Source organism: Grampus griseus (assembly GCF_964374135.1).
Source record: "Grampus griseus genome assembly, chromosome: 1".
Classification (NCBI taxonomy): domain Eukaryota; kingdom Metazoa; phylum Chordata; class Mammalia; order Artiodactyla; family Delphinidae; genus Grampus; species Grampus griseus.
The window spans coordinates 119,865,452-119,886,195 of NC_139017.1; positions in this window are offsets into that span (position 1 = coordinate 119,865,452).

Below are 20,744 nucleotides of genomic sequence, written 5' to 3' on the forward strand. Positions count from 1 at the left end.
AAAGGAAATAACTTTTGCTCTGAGTTACTTTCGACCTAAAATTGCATTAGCTACACTGCTTATATGTTGTTTTGCACGGTGTCTTGTAGCCTTTATCACCGGCTTGTTAAACAACATCGGCACGCATGTTGACCCAATTCTACTGATTCACCGTATTAAGGAAGGAATGGAGATTCCTAATTTGAGAGACTCCTTGGTTAAAATTCTGCAAGACTACAATCTGCAAGTAAGTATCTTTTCTTGGACAAAGGAGCATGCTGAGTGAGTTGACTGACTACTGGATAAACATTTCTAGGGCTTATTTTGGACATCCATTCGATTTGATAGTCACATTTTACTTAGGCCCAGATATTTGGAATACCATTCAAACAGAGAAATTAGAGATACCGCCCTTGGAGGAAGCCATCGGTATTTTTTTTTTTTTTAAATTTACGAATATTTCATTGTTGTAAAGTTAAAGCCATAAAAATAATCAAATGGCCTACTATCATACCGTTAGAAGAAAAAAAAAAAGGTGTTCATGAGAGTTCCATATTAGAATACAAGTTTTCCTTAGGCACCTGTTTATGTATGCTATTCTGCTCTTTACAATAAATAATTAAATTTAAAAGATTTAATTCCTCACTTTTAAGACCTTATTAGTTTACAAATTACATATTGACCTATGCTAAATTTTATACCGACCCATGCTAATGAATTCAGTACAGAAAACAAAAAACACTGCACTCAAGCAAACTACATATATATATATATATATAACTTATATGAGAATTGCTACTCCAGCTTTCTTTTGGTTTCCATTTGCATGAAATACCTTTTTCCATCCCCTTACTTTCAGTCTGTATGTGTCTCTAGGTCTGAAGTGGGTCTCTTGTAGACAGCAAATATATGGGTCTTGTTTTTGTATCCATTCAGCCAATCTGTGTCTTTTGGTGGGAGCATTTAGTCCATTTACATTTAAGGTAATTATTGATATGTGTGTTCTCATTCCCATTTTCTTAATTGTTTTGGGTTTGTTATTGTAGGTCTTTTCCTTCTTTTGTGTTTCTTGCCTAGAGAAGTTCCTTTAGCAGTTGTTGTAGAGCTGGTTTGGTGGTGCTGAACTCTCTCAGCTTTTGCTTGTCTGTAAAGGTTTTAATTTCTCCATCAAATCTGAATGAGATCCTTGCTGGGTAGAGTAATCTTGGTTGCAGGTTTTTCTCCTTCAACACTTTCAATATGTCCTGCCAGTCCCTTATGGCTTGCAGAGTTTCTGCTGAAAGATCAGCTGTTAACCTTATGGGGATTCCCTTGTGTGTTATTTGTTGTTTTTCCCTTGCTGCTTTTAATATGTTTTCTTTGTATTTAATTTTTGACAGTTTGATTAATATGTGTCTTGGCGTATTTCTCCTTGGATTTATCCTGTATGGGACTCTCTGTGCTTCCTGGACTTGATTAACTATTTCCTTTCTCATATTAGGGAAGTTTTCAACTATAATCTCTTCAAATATTTTCTCAGTCCCTTTCTTTTTCTCTTCTTCTTCTGGAACCCCTATAATTCGAATGTTGGTGCGTTTAATGTTGTCCCAGAGGTCTCTGAGACTGTCCTCAGTTCTTTTCATTCTTTGTTCTTTATTCTGCTCTGCAGTAGTTATTTCCACTATTTTATCTTCCAGGTCACTTATCCGTTCTTCTGCCTCAGTTATTCTGCTATTGATCCCATCTAGAGTACTTTTAATTTCATTTATTGTGTTGTTCATCGTTGCTTGTTTCATCTTTAGTTCTTCTAGGTCCTTGTTAACTGATTCTTGCATTTTGTCCATTCTATTGTCCATTCTATCTCCAAGATTTCGGATCAACCTTACTATCATTATTCTGAATTCTTTTTCAGGTAGACTGCCTATTTCCTCTTCATTTGTTAGGTCTGGTGGGTTTTTATCTTGCTCCTTCATCTGCTGTGTGTTTTTCTGTCTTTTCATTTTGCTTATCTTACTGTGTTTGTGGTCTCCTTTTTTGCAGGCTGAAGGTTCGTAGTTTTGCCTTTTATAGAATGCCATGTAAGTGGAATGATACATTATGTAGCCTTGGAGTCTAGCTTCTTTCAAATAGCAAAATGCATTTAAGGTTAATTCATGTTGTTGTATGAACCAGTAGATCATTTTCTTAAGCCTGAGTAGTAATCCATTTTATAAATGTACAACAGTTTATTCATTCACCTCATTCACCTGTTGAAAGACACCTTGTGATTCTCAGGCTTTGGGCATTATCAATAAAACTGCTATAAATATTCACATGCAGGTTTTATATTAACAGAAGGATTCAATTCACTTAGGTAAATATCTAGGAGTGAGATTGCCAGACTGTTTGGTAAGTGTATGCTTAACATCACAGTGTAAAACTGTGAAGCCATTTTCTAAAGCGCCTGTATCAGTTTGCAATCCCACCAGCAATGAATAAAAATTCCTGATACTCTGCACTGTATTTTACCCAGAATTTCATATTGGTAGTTTTCTCCTTAAAATTTTTTTTGTCCTTTTAAAGGTATGCTGTGATATATCATCATGGCTTTAATTTGCATTTCCTAATGAGCAATAACATTGAGCATTTTTTCGTATGCTTATTGTTCATCTGTGTATCTCTTAGAGCAGTGTTTATTCAGATATTTTGCCTATTATTTCCCTTGAGGGGTGTGTGTGTGTGTGTGTGTGTGTGTGTGTGTTTCATTTTTATTGTTGAGTTGTATGTTCTTTTGGACTTCTGGATATAAGTCCTTTAGAATACAGGTGATTGGCAAATACATTCTCACAATATGTGAGCTGTAGTTTTATTTGCTTACAAGTTTATTTTGCAAAACAAAAGATTAGTCCAAGCTATTGATATTTTCTCTGTGGATTGTGCTTTTTCTGGTATACCTAAACACTAATTATCAAATCCAGAGTCATGGCAGATTTTCTTCTATCTTTTCTTCTAGAAGTTGTATAGTTTTACATTTTATATTGAGGGCTAATGATCTATTTTGAGTTAACATTTGTATAAAGTATGAGACATGTATTGAGGTTCACTACTTTGCATATGAACATTTGTTGGCTCACAACATTTGTTGAAAAGACTATCCTTCCTCCATCAAATTGCTTGTGTATTTTGGTCAAAAATCAGTTGCCTATCTAAAAATATTGTCTTACTAACAAACATTTTAAAAATACATCAAACAAGGCTCATCTGAGGAGAAGTCTGAAAAATATATGACCAGTACTCCTCCAAATTGTTAATGTCATTATAAACAAGGAAAATTTGAGGAATTGTTACAGCCAAGAGAATCCTAAGAAGACATGACAACTAAATATACTTGGGATCCTGGAACAGAAATAGGACATATGATAAGAACTATGGAAAACTGAATAAACTATGGACTGCAGATAATAATAATATCTAACAATACTGGTTCATGAATTGTGACAAATGTACCATTTAAGATGTTAATAACCGAGGAAACTGTGTGGGGGATAAATGGTAACTTTTAAATTATCTTTGTGATATTAAAATTGTTCTAAAATTAAAAGCTTATTTTAAATATGTAAAAGAAAATCAGTTGCCAATTTTTTTTCTTCTCTTGAAAAATGATTTTTTAGAGAAGTTTTAGGTTTACAAAAAAATTGAGAGGAATGTTACCGAGATTTCTGAAATACCCCTTGCTCCCTCACATGGTTAGCCTCACCTATTATCAACATCACTCACCAGAATGGTACACTTTTTTACAAAGGATGAACCTACTCTGACATCCCATAATAAGCCAGAGTTTAAGTTTACCTGAGGGCTCACTCTTGGTGATATGAATTCTATGGGTTTGGATAAATGTTTAAATATATATATATAATATCATAGAGTATTTTTATAGCCCTAAAAATACTCTGTTCTCTGCCTATTCATTTCTTCCTGTCCCAACCCTGGTAACCACTGGTCTTTTTATTGTTTCTGTAGTTTTGCCTTTTCCAGAATATCATAGAGTTGGAATCACAGAGTATGTAGCTTTTTCAGATTGGCTTCTTTCTCTTAGTCATACGTAGTTAAGTATCTTCTATGTCTTTTCATGGTTTGATAGATCATTTCTTTCTAGCACTGAATAATATTTCATTGTATGGCTGTAAGACTATTTATGCATTCATCAGAAGTGAATGAAGAATATCTTGGATGTTTCCAAGTTTGGAAATTATGAATAAAGCTGCTGTAAACATTCATGTGCAGGATTTTGTGTGGACATAAGTTTTCAATTCCTTAGGGTCAATACCAAGAAGCACAAACACTGGATGCTATGGTAAAATTATGTCTGGTTTTGTAAGAAAACACCAAACTGTATTCCAAAGTGGCTGCACCATTATGCATACATTCCCACCAGCCATGTATGAGAATTCTTGTTGCTCTACATTCTCGTAAGCATTTGCCATTGTCAGTGTTCTTGATCTGGACATTCTAATAGCTGTGTAGTAGTATCTCATTGTTCCTTTAATTTGCATTGCCCTGATGACTTACAATGCAGAATACCTTTTCATATCCTTATTTGCCATATGCATTACTTTTTTCTTGAGGTGTATATTAAGGTTATTGAACCATTTTCAGTAGAGTTGTTTGTCTTCTTATTGTTGAGCTTTAAGAGTTCTTTGTATATTTTTGAATAACAGTCTTTTATCCCATGAGTCTTCTGCAAATATTTTCTCCCAGTCTGTGCCTTGTTTTCTATTTATCTCGATATTGTCTTTTGCAGACCAGAAGTTTTAATTTTAATGAAGTCCAGATTATCAATTATTTCTTTCATGGATCCTACCTTTTGTGTTGTATCTAAAAAGGCATTTTTAGTAAGCCTATGCTTCTGGACTGTAAATATTACAAATGTTTCTCAGTATTTTTCTCTCCCCTTAAGTGGGACAGAGTGGCTAGAATGGGCTGGAGTTGGGTGTTTCTCTTCCTCCAAGTCAGTTATGCTCTGATAATACCCCAGAAGATTAGGTTCTGCTTAACTAGTTACCCCTGAGGGTTGGCCTTGTTACAAAGAGCAGAGTGCTCTCTGATCAAAATGGTTCCTTTTCCCTTTCTCCTGCCAGAAGCCCAAGCTCCTAGATGTAAATTCCACAATATTGTCCTGCTGGAGTTTTTAACTCTCAACATTATTCACACTGAGCTTCCAGCAATTCATCAATTCCAGTTCAGATTTTCCTATCCCAACACTTGTTCCTGTGGTGGTTCCAGCTCATGAATCTGATCCAGTGAGCCATGACTCATTCTATTCCCCTGTCTGTTTCTCAATTCTTGGGGACAGCAGTTTGTCAGGTGTTCTTCTCTCTTGTGGATCCAGGAACAGTTGTTACTTTTTTAGTCTGTTCAGCTTTTTACTTGTCTTTCAGATGGAGTGGCAGCTTCCAAATATTTTACACGTGGAGCCAGAAAATGGCAGTTCTGCCTATGTTTTCATGAGTCTATTCGTGACTTTTTTATTCTGTTCCATTGATCTATGTATCTATACTTTCACCAAGACCATATCTTGATTACTTGATTACTGTAGCTTTATATTACATATTGAAATCAGATAATGTGAATCCTCCAAAATGTTCCTCACTGTCAAAATTGTTTTAGTTTTTCTACTTCTTTCACATTTCCATATAAATTTTAGAATCCTCCTGTACATAACTAACAAACTTCTAGCAAGGATTTTGTTTGGGATTGTGTTGAATATATGGATCAAAGTGAGGGAGAATTGGAATCTTAATAACACTAAGTTTTCTGATCCATGAACATTGTATGAATCTCCATTTATTTAGCTTTCCTTTGATTTCTTTCAGTAGTGTTTTGTTATTTTCAACACACTGATCTACCACATGTTGTGTTAGTTATATCTAACTCCTTCATTCTTTGGTGCTATTATAAATGGAGTTTTAAAAATATCAAACTCCATTTGTTCATTGCTGTCATCTAGAAATACAATTGTTCTTTGTATATTGACTTTATATCTTATGGCCTTGCTAAACTCATAGTTATAGGAGATTTTTTATAAGAGTCTTTGGGATTTTTCTACATAGGCAATCAAGTCCTTTGTAAGTAGAGACAATATTAAATCTTCATTTTTAACCTGTATACCTTTTTATTCTTAGCTAATTTCATAGATAGAACTTCCATTATGATGTTGAATATGAGTGAAGAGAAAGGAAATCTTTAATTTGGAGGGAAAGCATTCAGTATATTACCATTAAATATGCTGTTACCTGTAGGTTTGTGGATGTCTTTTACCAAGTTAAAGAAGTTCCCTTGATTCTTAGAATTTGGAGAATTAAATTTTTTTGTCATAAATAAGCATGGATTTTCCTAATGGCTTTTCTGTCCCTAATGAGATGATCATAAGCACTTAATTTTTTAATTTAGTCTGCTAATATGGTGAATTACATGGTATATTAGTTTGCTAAGTCTGCCATAACAAAATACCACAGGTTTAAACAACATAATTTTATTTTCTCACAGTTCCAGAGGCTGCAAGATCAAGATCAAGGTACTGACAAAGTTGGTTTCTCCTGATGCCTCTTTCCTTAATTTTCTTTTTTTAAATTTTTTTTTATACTGCAGGTTCTTATTAGTCATCAATTTTATATATATCAGTGTATACATGTCAATCCCAATCCCCCACTTCAGCACACCACCATACCCACTCCATCGTGGTATTCCCCCCTTGGTGTGCATATGTTTGTTCTCTACATCTGTGTATCAACTTCTGCCCTGCAAACCCGTTCATCTGTACCATTTTTCTAGGTGCCACATACATGTATTAATATATGATATTTGTTTTTCTCTTTCTGACTTACTTCACCCTGTATGACAGTCTTTAGATCCATCCACGTCTCAACAAATGACTCAATTTCGTTCCTTTTTATGGCTGAGTAATATTCCATTGTATATATTTACCATATCTTCTTTATCCATTCGTCTTTCAATGGGTATTTAGGTAGCTTCCATGACCTGGCTATTGTAAATAGTGCCGCAATGAATATTGGGGTACATGTGTCTTTTTGAATTGTGGTTTTCTCTGAGTATATGCCCAGTAGTGGGATTGCTGGATCATATGGAAATTCTATTTTTAGTTTTTTAAGGAACATCCATACTGTTCTCCATAGTGACTGTATCAATTTACATTCCCACCAACAGTGCAAGAGGGTTTCCTTTTCTCCACACCCTCTCCAGCATTTGTTGTTTGTAGATTTTCTGATGATGCCCATTCTAAATGGTGTGAGGTGATACCTCGTTGTAGTTTTGATTTGCATTTCTCTAATAATTAGTGATGCTGAGCAGCTTTTCATGTACTTCTTGGCCATCTGTATATCTTCTTTGGAGAAATGTCTATTTAGGTCTTCTGCCCATTTTTGGATTGGGTTGTTTGTTTCTTTAATATTGAGCTGCATGAGCTGTTTATATATTTTGGAGATTAATCCTTTGTCCATTGATTCGTTTGCAAATATTTTCTCCCAATCTAAGGGTTGTCTTTTGGTCTTGTTTATGGTTTTCTTTGCTGTGCAAAAGCTTTGAAGTTTCATTAGGTCCCATTTGTTTATTTTAATTTTTATTTCCATTACTCTAGGAGGTGGATCAAAAAAGATCTTGCTGTGATTTATGTCAAAGAGTGTTCTTCCAATGTTTTCCTCTAAGAGTTTTATAGTGTCTGGTCTTACATTTAGGTCTCTAATCCATTTTGAGTTTATTTTTGTGTATGGTGTTAGGGAATGTTCTAATTTCATTCTTTTACATGTAACTGTCCAGTTTTGCCAGCACAACTTATTGAAGAGATTGTCTTTTCTCCATTGTATATCTTTGCCTCCTTTGTCATAGATTAGTTGACCATAGGTGTGTGGGTTTATCTCTGGGCTTTCTATCTTGTTCCATTGACCTATGTTTCTGATTTTGTGCCAGTACCATATTGTTTTGATTACTGTAGCTTTGTAGTATAGTTTGAAGTCAGGTAACCTTATTCCTCCAGCACTGTTTTTTTCCTTCAAGAGTGCTTCAGCTATTCTGGATCTTTTGTGTCTCCATACAAATTTTAAGGTGATTTGTTCTAGTTCCGTAAAAAATGCCATTGGTAATTTGATAGGGATTGCAATGAATCTGCACATTGCTTTGGGTAGTATAGTCATTTTCACAATATTGATTCTTCCAATCCAAGAACATGGTATATATCTCCATCTGTTGGTATCATCTTTAATTTCTTTCACCAGTGTCTTATAGTTTTAATTTTTAATTTCTGCATGCAGGTCTTTTGTCTCCCGAGGTAGGTTTATTCCTAGGTGTTTTATTCTTTTTGTTGCAATGGTAAATGGGAGTGCTTTCTTAATTTCACTTTCAGATTTTTCATCATTAGTGTATAGGAATGCAAGAGATTTCTGTGCATTAATTTTGTATCCTGGAACTTTACCAAATTCACTGATTAGCTCTAGTAGTTTTCTGGTGGCATTTTTAGGATTCTCTATGTATAGTACCATGTCATCTGCAAACAGTGACAGTTTTATTTCTTCTTTTGAAATTTGTATTCCTTTTATTTCTTTTTCTTCTCTGATTGTTGTGGCTAGGACTTCCAAAACTATGTTGAATAATAGTGGTGAGAGTGGACATCCTTGTCTTGTTCCTGATCTTAGAGGAAATGCTTTCAGTTTTTCACCATTGAGAATAATGTTTGCTGTTGGTTTGTAATATATGGCATTTACTATGTTGAGGTAGGTTCCCTCTATGCCCACTTTCTGGAGAGTTTTTATCATAAATCGGTGTTGAATTTTGTCAAAAGCTTTTTCTGTACCTTTTGAGATGATCATATGTTTCTTTATTCTTCAATTTGTTAATATGGTGTATCACAATGATTGATTTGCATATATTGAAGAATCCTTGTATCCCTGGGATAAATCCCACTTGACCATGGTGTATGATCCTTTTAATGTGTTGTTGGATTCTATTTGCTAGTATTTTGTTGAGGATTTTTGCAACTACATCCATCAGTGATATTGGTCTGTAATTTTCTCTTTTTATAGTATCTTTGTCTGTTTTTTTTTGCAAGAGTTTGAGAATGATGGGTGTTAGCTCTTCTCTAAATGTTTGATAGAATTCACCTGTGAAGCCATCTTGTCCTGGACTTTTGTTTGTTGGAAGACTTTTAATCACAGTTTCAATTTCATTACTTGTGATTGTTCTGTTCATATTTTCTGTTTCTTTCTGGTTCAGTCTTGGAAGGTTATACCTTTCTAAGAATTTGTCCGTTTCTTCCAGGTTGTCCATTTTATTGGCATAGAGTTGTTTTTAGTAGTCTCTTAGGATGCTTTGTATTTCTGCAGTATCTGTTGTAACTTCTCCTTTTTCATTTCTAATTTTATTGTTTTGAGTCCTCTCCCTCTTTTTCTTGATGAGGCTGGCTAATGGTTTACCAATTTTGTTTATCTTCTCAAAGAACCAGATTTTAGTTTTATTGATCTTTGCTATTGTTTTCTTTGTTTCTATTTCATTTATTTCTGCTCTGATCTTTATGATTTATTTCCTTCTGCTAACTTTGGGTTTTGTTTGTTCTTCTTTCTCTAGTTCCTTTAGGTGTAAGGTTGGATTGTTTACCTGAGATTTTTCTTGTTTATTGAGGTAGGCTTGTATAGGTATAAAGTTTCCTCTTAAAATTGATTTTGCTGCATCCCATAGGTTTTGGATCATCGTGTTTTCATTGTCATTTGTCTCTAGGTATTTTTTGATTTCCTCTTTGATTTATTCTGTGATCTCTTGGTTATTTAGTAATGTATTGTTTCACATCCATGTGTTTGTGTTTTTTATGGTTTTTTTCCCTGTAATTGATTTCTAATCTCATAACGTTGTAGTCAGAAAATATACTTGTTATGATTTCAATTTTCTTAAATTTACTGAGGCTTGATTTGTGACCCAAGATGTGATCTATCCTGGAGAATGTTCCGTGAGCACTTGAGAAGAAAGTGTAATCTGCTGTTTTTGGATGGAATGTCCTATAAATATCAATTAAATCTATCTGGTATATTGTGTCATTTAAAGCTTCTGTTTCCTTATTAATTTTCTGTTTGGATGATCTGTCCATTGGTGTAGTGAGGTGTTAAAGTCCCCCACTATTACTGTGTTACTTTTGATTTCCTCTTTTATCGCTGTTAGCAGTTGCCTTATGTATTGAGGTGTTCCTATATTGGGTTCATATATATTTATAATTCTTATTTCTTCTTCTTGGATTGATCCATTGATCATTATGCAGTGTCATTCCTTGTCTCTTATAACATTCTTTATTTTAAAGTCTATTTTATCTGATATGAGTATAGCTACTCCAGCTTTCTTCTGATTTCCATTTGCATGGAATATCTTTTTCCATCCCCTCACTTCAGTCTGTATGTGTCCCTAGGTCTGAAGTGAGTCTATTGTAGACAGCATATATATGGGTCTTGTTTTCTTTTTTTTTTTTTTTTTTTTGTGGTACACGGACCTCTCACTGTTGTGGACTATCCCATTGCAGAGCACAGGTTCTGGACATGCAGGCTCAGCGGCCATGACTCATGGGCCCAGCCGCTCCGTGGCTTGTGGGATCCTCCCGGACTGGGGCTGAACCCATGTCCCCTGCATCAGCAGGTGGATTCTCAACCACTGCGCCACCACGGAAGCCCCATGGGTCTTGTTTTTGTATCCATTCAGCAAGCTTGTGTCTTTGGTTGGAGCATTTAATCCATTCACGTTTAAGGTAATTATTGATATGTATGCTCCTGTGACCATTTTCTTAGTTGTTTGTGTTTGTTTTTGTATGTCCTTTACTCCTCTTGTATTTCCCACTTAGAGAAGTTCCTTTAGCATTTGTTGTAGAGCTGGTTTGGTGGTGCTGAATTTTCTTAGCTTTTCCTTGTCTGTAAAGCTTTTGATTTCTCTATCAAACCTGACTGAGATCTTTGCCGGGTAGAGTAATGTTGGTTGTAGGTTCTTCCCTTTCATCACTTTAAGTATATTGTGCCTCTCCCTTCTGGGTTGTAGAGTTTCTGCTGAGAAATCAGCTGTTAACCTTATAGGAGTTCCTTTGTATGTTGTCATTTTTCCCTTGCTGTCTTTAATTTTTGCCAATTTGATTACTATGTGTCTCGGCATGTTTCTCCTTTGGTTTATCTTGTATGGGACTCCCTGCATTTCCTGGACTTGGGTGGCTATTTCCTTTCCCATGTTAGGGAAGTTTTCAACTACAGTCTCTTCAAATATTTTCTTGGGTCCTTTCTCTCTCCCTTCTCCTTCTGGGACCCCTATAATGCAAATGTCGTTGCGTTTAATGTTGCCTCAGAGGTCTCTTAGGCTGTCTTCATTTCTTTTCATTCTGTTTTCTTTATTCTGTTCCACAGCAGTGAATTCCACCATTCTTTCTTCCAGGTCACTTATCTGTTCTTCTGCCTCAGTTATTCTGCTATTGATTCCTTCTAGTGTAGTGTTCATTTCAGTTACTGTATTGTTCATCTCTGTTTGTTTGTTCTTTAATTCTTCTAGGTCTTTGCTAAACATTTCTTGCATCTTCTCGATCTTTGCCTCCATTCTTTTTCCGAGGTCCTGGATCATCTTCACTGTCATTATTCTGAATTATTTTTCTGGAAGGTTGCCTATCTCCACTTCATTTGGTTGTTTTTCTGGGGTTTTATCTTGTTCCTTCATCTGTACATAGCCCTCTGCCTTTTCATCTTGTCTATCTTTCTGTAAATGTGTTTTTTCCCCACAGGCTGCAGAATTGTAGTTCTTGCTTCTGCTCTCTTCCCTCTGGTGGATGAGGCTATCTAAGAGGCTTGATGAGAGCGACTGGTGGTGGGTAGAGCTCTTTTCTTAATTTTCAAATAGGCAACTTCTCTCTGTGTCCTCACATACCCTTCTCTCTGTACATGCACATCTCTGATGTGTCTTCCTTTTCTTTTAAGGAAACCAGTCATATTGAATTAGGGATCCATCATTATGACCTCATTTAACCTTAATTACTTCTTAAAGGTCCTATCTCCAAATACAGTTACATAGAGGACTAAGACTTCAATACATTAATTGTGGGGACACCCAATTCAGTCCACAACCCATGACTTGGTTTCTAAATATCAAATTAGCCTTGCTTTCCTGTGCTGAACTCCACTGAATTGTAATTTCTTTTACCTTTCTTAATATATTGCTGAATTGGATTTGCTTATATATTGTTGTGAATTTTTGTATCTATGTACATGAGAGTTATTGTTCTATAGTTCTTGTCTTTGTCTGGTTTGGGTAGTAGGGTGAATCTGACCTTATAAAATGAGTTGGCAAGTATTCCCACCTCTTTTTCATTCAGGAAGAGACTTGTATAATTGGTATTATTTATTATGTAAACGTTGAGTAGAATTCACCAGTGAAAGTATATGGTTCTTAATTTTCTTTTTCTTTTTCTTTTTTTTTGGAAAGTGTTTAATTAAATGGCTTCTTTATATATGACTGTTCAGATGATCTATTTCTTCTGGAATTTCTGGTAATTTGTATTTTTCATGTAAATTGTTGATTTCACAGTGCTAGAGTCATCTATAATATCCACTTACTATGCTTTTAATGTTTGTGGGATCAGTAGTAAAGTCTCATCTTTTCTTCCTGGTATTGGTAATTTGAATCTACTTGTTCTTTTCTGGGTTAACCTGGCCAGAAGTTTATTAACTTTATTGATCTTCTCAAATAATCAGCCTTTGGTTTTATTGAGTTACTCTATTGTTTCTCTGTTTTATTTTTATTGAGATATAATTGACATATAACATTGCATTAGTTTCAAGTGTACAACATAATGATTCAATATATGTAAATATTGTGACACAACAAACACAGTAAGTCTTGTTAACATCTGTTGCCACATGTAGTTACAATATTTTTTTCTTGTGGTAAGGATTTTTAAGATCCCTCTTAGCAACTTTCAAATATATAATACAGTATGATTAACTATAATCACCATGTTGTACATAATATCCCCAGGACCTACTTATTTTATAATTGGAAGTTTGTACCTTTTGACAACCTTCACCTATTTCATGCCCCTCCCATCCCCCACCTCTGGCAATCACCAATCTGTTCTTTCTCTCTATCTATGAGTACAGGGTTTGGTTTAGTTTCTTTTTGTTGTTGTTGTTTTTTTTTAGATTCCACAAATAAGTGAGATCATACAGTGTTTGTTTAATTTATTTGACTTAGCATAATACACTTAGAGCCATTTCATGTTGTCACAAATGGCAGGATTCCCTTACTTTTTATGGCTAAATAATATTCCATTGTGTATATTATATATAGAATTTTGCATAGTATTTCCTTATCTATTCATCTATTGATGTACCTTTATGTTGTTTCCATGTCCATGCCTTGGCTATTGTAAATAATACAGCAATAAACACAGTTGTAGATATCATTTTGAGTTAGTGTTTTCATTTCCTTTGGATAAATACCCAAAAGTGGAATTTTGAGATCATATGCTAGTCTATTTTTAATTTTTTTAGAGACTAAATAGTTTTGGTTATTTGGAGTCTTTTATGATTCCATACAAATTTTAAGATTGTTTGTGAAAAATACCATGGGAATTTCTGTGAAAAATGACATTGGAAATTTGATAGAGCTCGAATTGAATCTCTAGATTTCCTTGGGTAGTATGGATATTTTAAAAGTATTAATTCTTCCAGTCCATGAGCATGGACTATTTTTTCATTCATTTGTGTTTTCTTGTAGTATCTTCTTATTATGCCAAATTTCTTGCATTAACATCTTTTAGTTTTCAGTGTGATGAGTTTTCAACTCCTTGGTTCAGCTTATTCCTAGATATTTTATTCTCTTTGATGTAGCTGTAAATGTGATTGTTTTCTTAACTTCTCTCTGATAGTTCATTATTAGAGTATAGAAATGCAACAGATTTCTGTATATTGATTTTGTGTCCTGCAAATTTACTGAATTTGTTAATCCATTCTTACAGTTTTTTGGTGGAGTCTTTAGGATTTTCTATATATAATGTCATGTTATCCACAAACAGAGGCAGTTTTACTTCTTCCTTTTTGATTTGGTTGTCTTTTATTTCTTTGTTTTGCCTAATTGTTCTGGCTAGCACTTCCAGTACTATGTTGAGTAAAAGTGGCAAGAGTGGGTACTCTTGTCTTGTTCCTGATCTTCACCACTGAGTATGATATAAGCTGTGAACTTGTCATATATGGCCTTTATTATGTTGATACACATTCCCTGTACACATAATTTGTTGTTTTTATCATAAATGTATGTTGAATACTGTCAAATGATTTTTCTCATCTATTGAGATCATATGATTTTTAGCTTTCATTTTGTTAACATGGTAATTTTTAGGGGGAAAATTATAGATTCCCAGGATGTTTTATTATTAGTATGGTGATGTTCATTCATCCAATTTCCAACATGGTCACATCTCATGTAATTATAATAAATATTAAAACCAGGAAATTGACTTTGATATAATGTATATAGTACATACAGTGCATGCTATGTCATTTTTATCACAAGTATAGATTCATATAGCCATTATAGCAATAGATAGAAAATAGTCAATGACCACCACAGAAATCTCTTTTGTGCAACTCCTTCCTGTATACTCAAATCTGCACCCTGTCCTGAAACATCCCTAACCCCTGACAACTGTTAATCTGTTCTCCATCTGTATAATTTTGTCATTTTCAGAATGTTATACAAATAAAAGCATACAGTATATAACCTTTGAGATTTTTCTTTCACTCAACATAATATGCATGAGAACATTATATTTGAGGTGAGTTTCTTGTAAACAGCATTTGGTTGGATCACTCATTTTTGAAAAATCTACTTTGACAATCTCTCTCTCTCTCTCTTTTTTTTTTTTTTTTTTTGATGTGGACCATTTTTAAAGTGTATATTGAATTTGTTACAATATTGCTTTTTATGTTTTGTTTTTCTGGCCCTGAGGCATGTGGGATCTTAGCTCCCCAACAAGTGATTGAACTCTCACCCCCTGCATTGGAAGGTGAAGTCTTAACCACTGGACTGCCAGGGAAGTCCCCACAATCTCTTTTAATTTGTGCACTTAAACCATGTATATTTAATGTAATTATTGACATGTTAGAACTTAATTTAGCCATTTATGTTTGTTTGTTTGTTTTTCCTATCTTCTGTTGGTTACTTAAATATATTCTAGTACTTTATTTTTACTTATCTATAGTGTTTTTCAGTTTATCTCCTTGTATAGATTATTTAATAGTTGCTCTAATCGTTGCTCTATTTGATCTATATCAAATTTCACATATAATATATATCACAGTCTACTGGTGTCAAAATTTTACCAGTTCAAATTAAGTTTGGAAATCTTACCTCCTTTCTGCCTCTTGACTTTCTCTTATTTATAATTGTCTTATTATATTTCCTCTACATACTTAGACAGCCATAACACAGAGTACTGGAATTTTGTTTTAAATGCCAAACATTTTAGTAAACTAAAGCAGAGAAGAATAGTCCATATGTTTTCTCTTTACACTGGTCTTCCTTCCTGACATGCCAAGATGTCTTTCTTTATTTCCTTTGGGTTTAGAGAAATTATTTTATTTATCATTTTAGGTTAGGCCTGCTGGCAACAAATTCTTTTTATTTTTCCTTCATTTGAAGTGTATTGATTCCCCCTTCTTTCCTGGAGGATATTTTAGTAAATATAGAATTCTAGATTGACAGCTATTTTCTTTTAGCACTTGAGAGGTGTTGTGTTCTTCCTTCTGACCTTTATGGATTCTGATGAGAACTGAGCTGTCATTTGAATTGCTTTTCCCCTCTAGGTAATACTTTTTTTCTCTCTAGCTGCTTTCAAGATTTTTCTTTGTAGTTTTAAAAAAATTGATAAAGACATGCCTTGGTATATATTTCTTTGGGTTTTTCTTTTTAGGAACTCAATCAGCTTTTTTAAACTCTAGGTTATACTCTTTGCCAAATTTGGGAAATTTTTAACATTAGTTTTAAAAATAATTTTTCAGTAACACCTACTCCTACTCTTCAACACTTACCCCTACTCATCTTCTCCTCTGAGACTTTTATGACATGTATGTTAAATTGCTTGCTGTCATTGATTCCCTCTAGAGAATTTTTAATTTTATTTATTGTGTTGTTCATCACTCTTTGTACCTCTTTAGATCTTCTAGGTCCTTGTTAAATGTTTCTTATATTTTTTCCATTCTATTTCCAAGATTTTGGATCATCTCTACTATCATTACTCTGAATTCTTTTTCAGATAGACTGCCTATTTCCTCTTCATTTGTTTGGTCAGTTGGGTTTTTAGTTTACTCCTTCATCTGCTGTGTGTTTCTCTGTCTTTTCATTTCGCTAAACTTACTGTGTGTGGAGTCTCTTTTCATAGGCTGCAGGTTTGTAGTTCCCATAGTTTTTCGTGTCTGTCCCTAGTGGCTAAGGTTCATTCAGTGGGTTGTGTAGGTTTCCTGGTAGAGGGGAATGATCTGGTGATCTGTTGGATGAAGCTGGATTTTGTCTTTCTGGTGGGCAGGAACACATGCGGTGTTGTATTTTGGGGTGTCTGTGACCTTATTATGATTTTAGGCAGCCTCTCTGCTAATGGTTGGGGTTGTGTTCCTGTCTTGCTAGTTGTTTGGCATAAGGTCTCCAGCACTGTAGCTTGCTGGTTGTTGAGTGGAGCTAGGTCTAAGCGTGGAGATGGAGATCTCTGGGAGAGCTTTTGCCATTTGATATTATGTGGAGCCAGGAGGTCTCTGGTGGACCAATGTCTTGAACTTGTCTCTTCCACATCAGAGGCACAGGCCTGACACCGGACTGGAGCACCAAGACCCTGTCAACCACATGGCTCAGTCAAAAGCAGTGAAGCAGAAGAACAGATAAGTGACCTGGGAGAAAAAATAGTGGAAATAACTACCACAGAGCAGAATAAAGAAAAAATAATGAAAAGAATTGGGGACAGTCTCAGAGACCTCTGGGACAACATTAAACGCACCAACATTCAAATTATAGGGGTCCTAGAAGAAGAACAGATTTAAAAAAAGGGATTGAGAAAATATTTGAAGAGGTTATAGTGGAAAACTTGCCTAATATGGGAAAGGAAATAGTCAAACAAGTCCAGGAAGTGCAGAGAGTCCCATACAGGAAAAATCCAAGGAGAAACACACAAAGACCCATATTAATCAAACTATCAAAAATTAAATACAAACAAAAAATATGAAAAGCAGCAAGGGGAAAACAATAAATAACATAAAAAGGAACCCCCCCATAAGGTTAAAAGCTGAACTTTCAGCAGAAACTCTACAAGCCGGAAGGGAGTGGCAGGATGTATTTAAAGTGGTGAAAGGAAAAAACTACAACCAAGATTATTCTACCCAGCAAGGATCTCATTCAGATTCGATGGAGAAATTAAAACACTTAGGGACAAACAAAAGCTAAGAGACTTCAGCACCACCAAACCAGCTTTACAACAAATGCTACAGGAACTAGTCTAGACAGAAAACACCAGAGAAGGAACAGACCTACAATGAGAAAAGCAAAACAATTAAGAAAATGGTAATAACAACATACATATAGATAATTAACTTATATATAAATGGATTAAATGCTCCAACCAAAAGACATAGACTAGCTGAATGGATACAAAAACAAGAATGGTATATACACTGTCTATCAGAGACCCACTTGAGACCCACGGACACATACAGAGTGAAAGTGAGGGGATGTAAAAAGATATTCCATGAAAATGGAAACCAAAAGAAAGCTGAGGTAGCAACTGTCATATCAGATAAAATAAACTTTAAAATAAAGACTATTACAAGAGACAAAGAAGGACACAACATAATGATCAAGGGATCAATCCAAGAAGAAAATATAACAATTGTAAATATTTATGCACCCAACATAGGAGCACCTCAATACATAGGGCAAATGCTAACATCCATAAAAGGGGAAATCAAAAGTAACATCATCATAGTAGGGGACTTTAACACCCCACTTTCACCAATGGACAGATCATCTAAAATGAAAATAAGTAAGGAAACACAAGCTTTAAATGATGTATTAAACAGGATGGACTTAATTGTTATTTATAGGACATTCCATCCAAAAACAGCAGATTACACTTTCTTCTCAAGGGCTCATGGAACGTTCTCCAGGATAGATCATATCTTGGGTCACAAATCAAGCTGTGGTAAATTTATGAAAATTGAAATCATATCAAGCACCTTTTCCGACAACAACACTATGAGACTGGATATCAATAAGAGGAAAAAAATCTGTAAAAAATACAAACACATGGAGGCAAAACAATACACTGCTAAATAACCAAGAGTTCACTGAAGAAATCAAAGAGAAAATCAATAAATACCTAGAAACAAATGACAATGAAAACATGACAACCCAAAACATATGGGATGCATCAAAAGTTGTTCTAAGACGGAAGTTTATAGCAATACAATCCTACCTAAAGAAACAAGAAACATCTCAGATAAACAACCTATAGTTACACCTAAAGCAATTAGAGAAAGAACAAAAAAACCCCCAAAGTTAGCAGAAGAAATCATAAAGATCAGATCAGAAATAAAAAAGGAATGAAGGAAACGATAGCAAATATCAATAAAACTAAAAGCTTGTTCTTTGAGAAGATAAAAAAAAATAATAAACCATTATCCAGACTCATCAGGAAAAAAAGGGAGAAGACTCAAATCAATAGAATTAGAAATGAAAAAGGACAAGTAACAACTGACAGTGAAGAAATACAAAGGATCATGAGAGATAACTACAAGCAACTATATGCCAATAAAATGGACAACCTGGAAGAAATGTACAAATTCTTAGAAAAACACAACCTTCCAAGACTGAACCAGGAAGAAATAGAAAATATAAACAGACCAATCGAAGCACTGAAATAGAGACTGTGATTAAAAGTCCTCCAACAAACAAAAGTCCCAGAGCATATGGCTTCACAGGTGAATTCTATCAAACACTTAAAGAAGTGCTAACACCTACTGTTCTCAAACTGTTTCAAAATAGAGCAGAGGGAGGAACACTCCCAAACTCATTTGACAAGGCCACCATCACCCTGATAACAAAACCAGACAAAGATGTCACAAAGAAAGAAAACTACAGGCCAATATCACTGATGAACATAGATGCAAAAATCCTCAACAAAATAAAAGCAAAGAGAATCCAACAGCACATTAAAAGTATCATACACCATGATCAAGTTGGGTTTATCTCAGGAGTGCAAGGATTCTTCAATATACACAAATCAATCAATGTGATAAACCATATTAACAAATTGAAAGAGAAAAACCATAGATCATCTCAATAGATGCAGAAAAAGCTTTCAACAAAGTGCACCACCCATTTATGATAAAACCCCTCCAGAAAGTAGGCATAGAGGGAACTTAACAACATAATAAAGTCCATATATAACAAACCCAGAGCCAACATTGTTCTCAATGGTGAAACACTGAAACCATTTCCTCTAAGATCAGGAACAAGACAATGTTGTCCACTCTCACCAGTATTATTCAACATAGTTTTGGCAATTTGAGCTACAGCAGTCAGAGAAAAAAAAAGAAATACAAGGAATCTAAATCAGAAAAGAAGAATTAAAGCTGTCACTGTTTGCATATGACATGATACTATATGTAGAGAACCTAAAGATGCTACCAGAAAATGACTAAAGCTAATCAATGCATTTGGTAAAATAGCAGGATAGAAAATTAATGCACAGAAATCTCTTATATTCCTATACACTAATGATGAAAAATCTTAAAATAAATTAAGGAAACACTCCCATTTACCATTGCAACAAAAAGAATAAAATACCTAGGAATAGACCTACCTAAGGAGACAAAATACCTGTATGCAGAAAACTATGACACTGATGAAAGAAATTAAAGATGTTACAAACAGATATACCATGGAGAGATATGTTCTTTGATTGGAAGAATCAACATTGTGAAAATGACTATACTACTCAAAGCAATCTACAGATTCAATTCAATCCCTATCAAACTACCAATGGTATTTTTCACAGAACTAGAACAAAAAATTTCACAATTTATATGGAAACACAAAAGACCATGAAGAGTCAAAGCAATCTTGAAAAAGAAAAATGGAGCTGGAGGAATCAAGCTACTGAACTTCAAACTCTACTACAAAGCTACAGTAATTAAGACAGTATGGTGGCACAAAAACAGAAACATAGATCAATGGAACAGAATAGAAAGCCCAGAGATAAACCCATGCACCTATGGTCACCTTATCTTTGATAAAGGTGGCAAAAATATACAATGGAGAAAAGACAGCCTCTTCAATAAGTGGTGCTGGGAATACTGGACAGCTACATTCAAAAGAATGAAATTAGAACACTCCCTAACACCATATTCAAAAATAAACTCAAAATGGATTAAAGACCTAAATATAAGGCCAGACACTATAAAACTCTTAGAGGAAAACATAGGCAGAACACTCTATGATATAAATCACAGCAAGATCCTTTTTCACCCACCTCCTAGAGAAATGGAAATAAAAACAAAAATAAACAAATGGGACCTAATGAAACTTAAAAGCTTTGGCACAGCAAAGGAAAACATAAACAAGACAAAAAGACAACCCTCATAATGGGAGAAAATATTTGCCAACAAAGCAACTGACAAAGGATTAATCTACAAGCAAAATCTACAAGCAAAATTTACAAGCAGCTCAATATCAAAAAAACAAGCAACCCA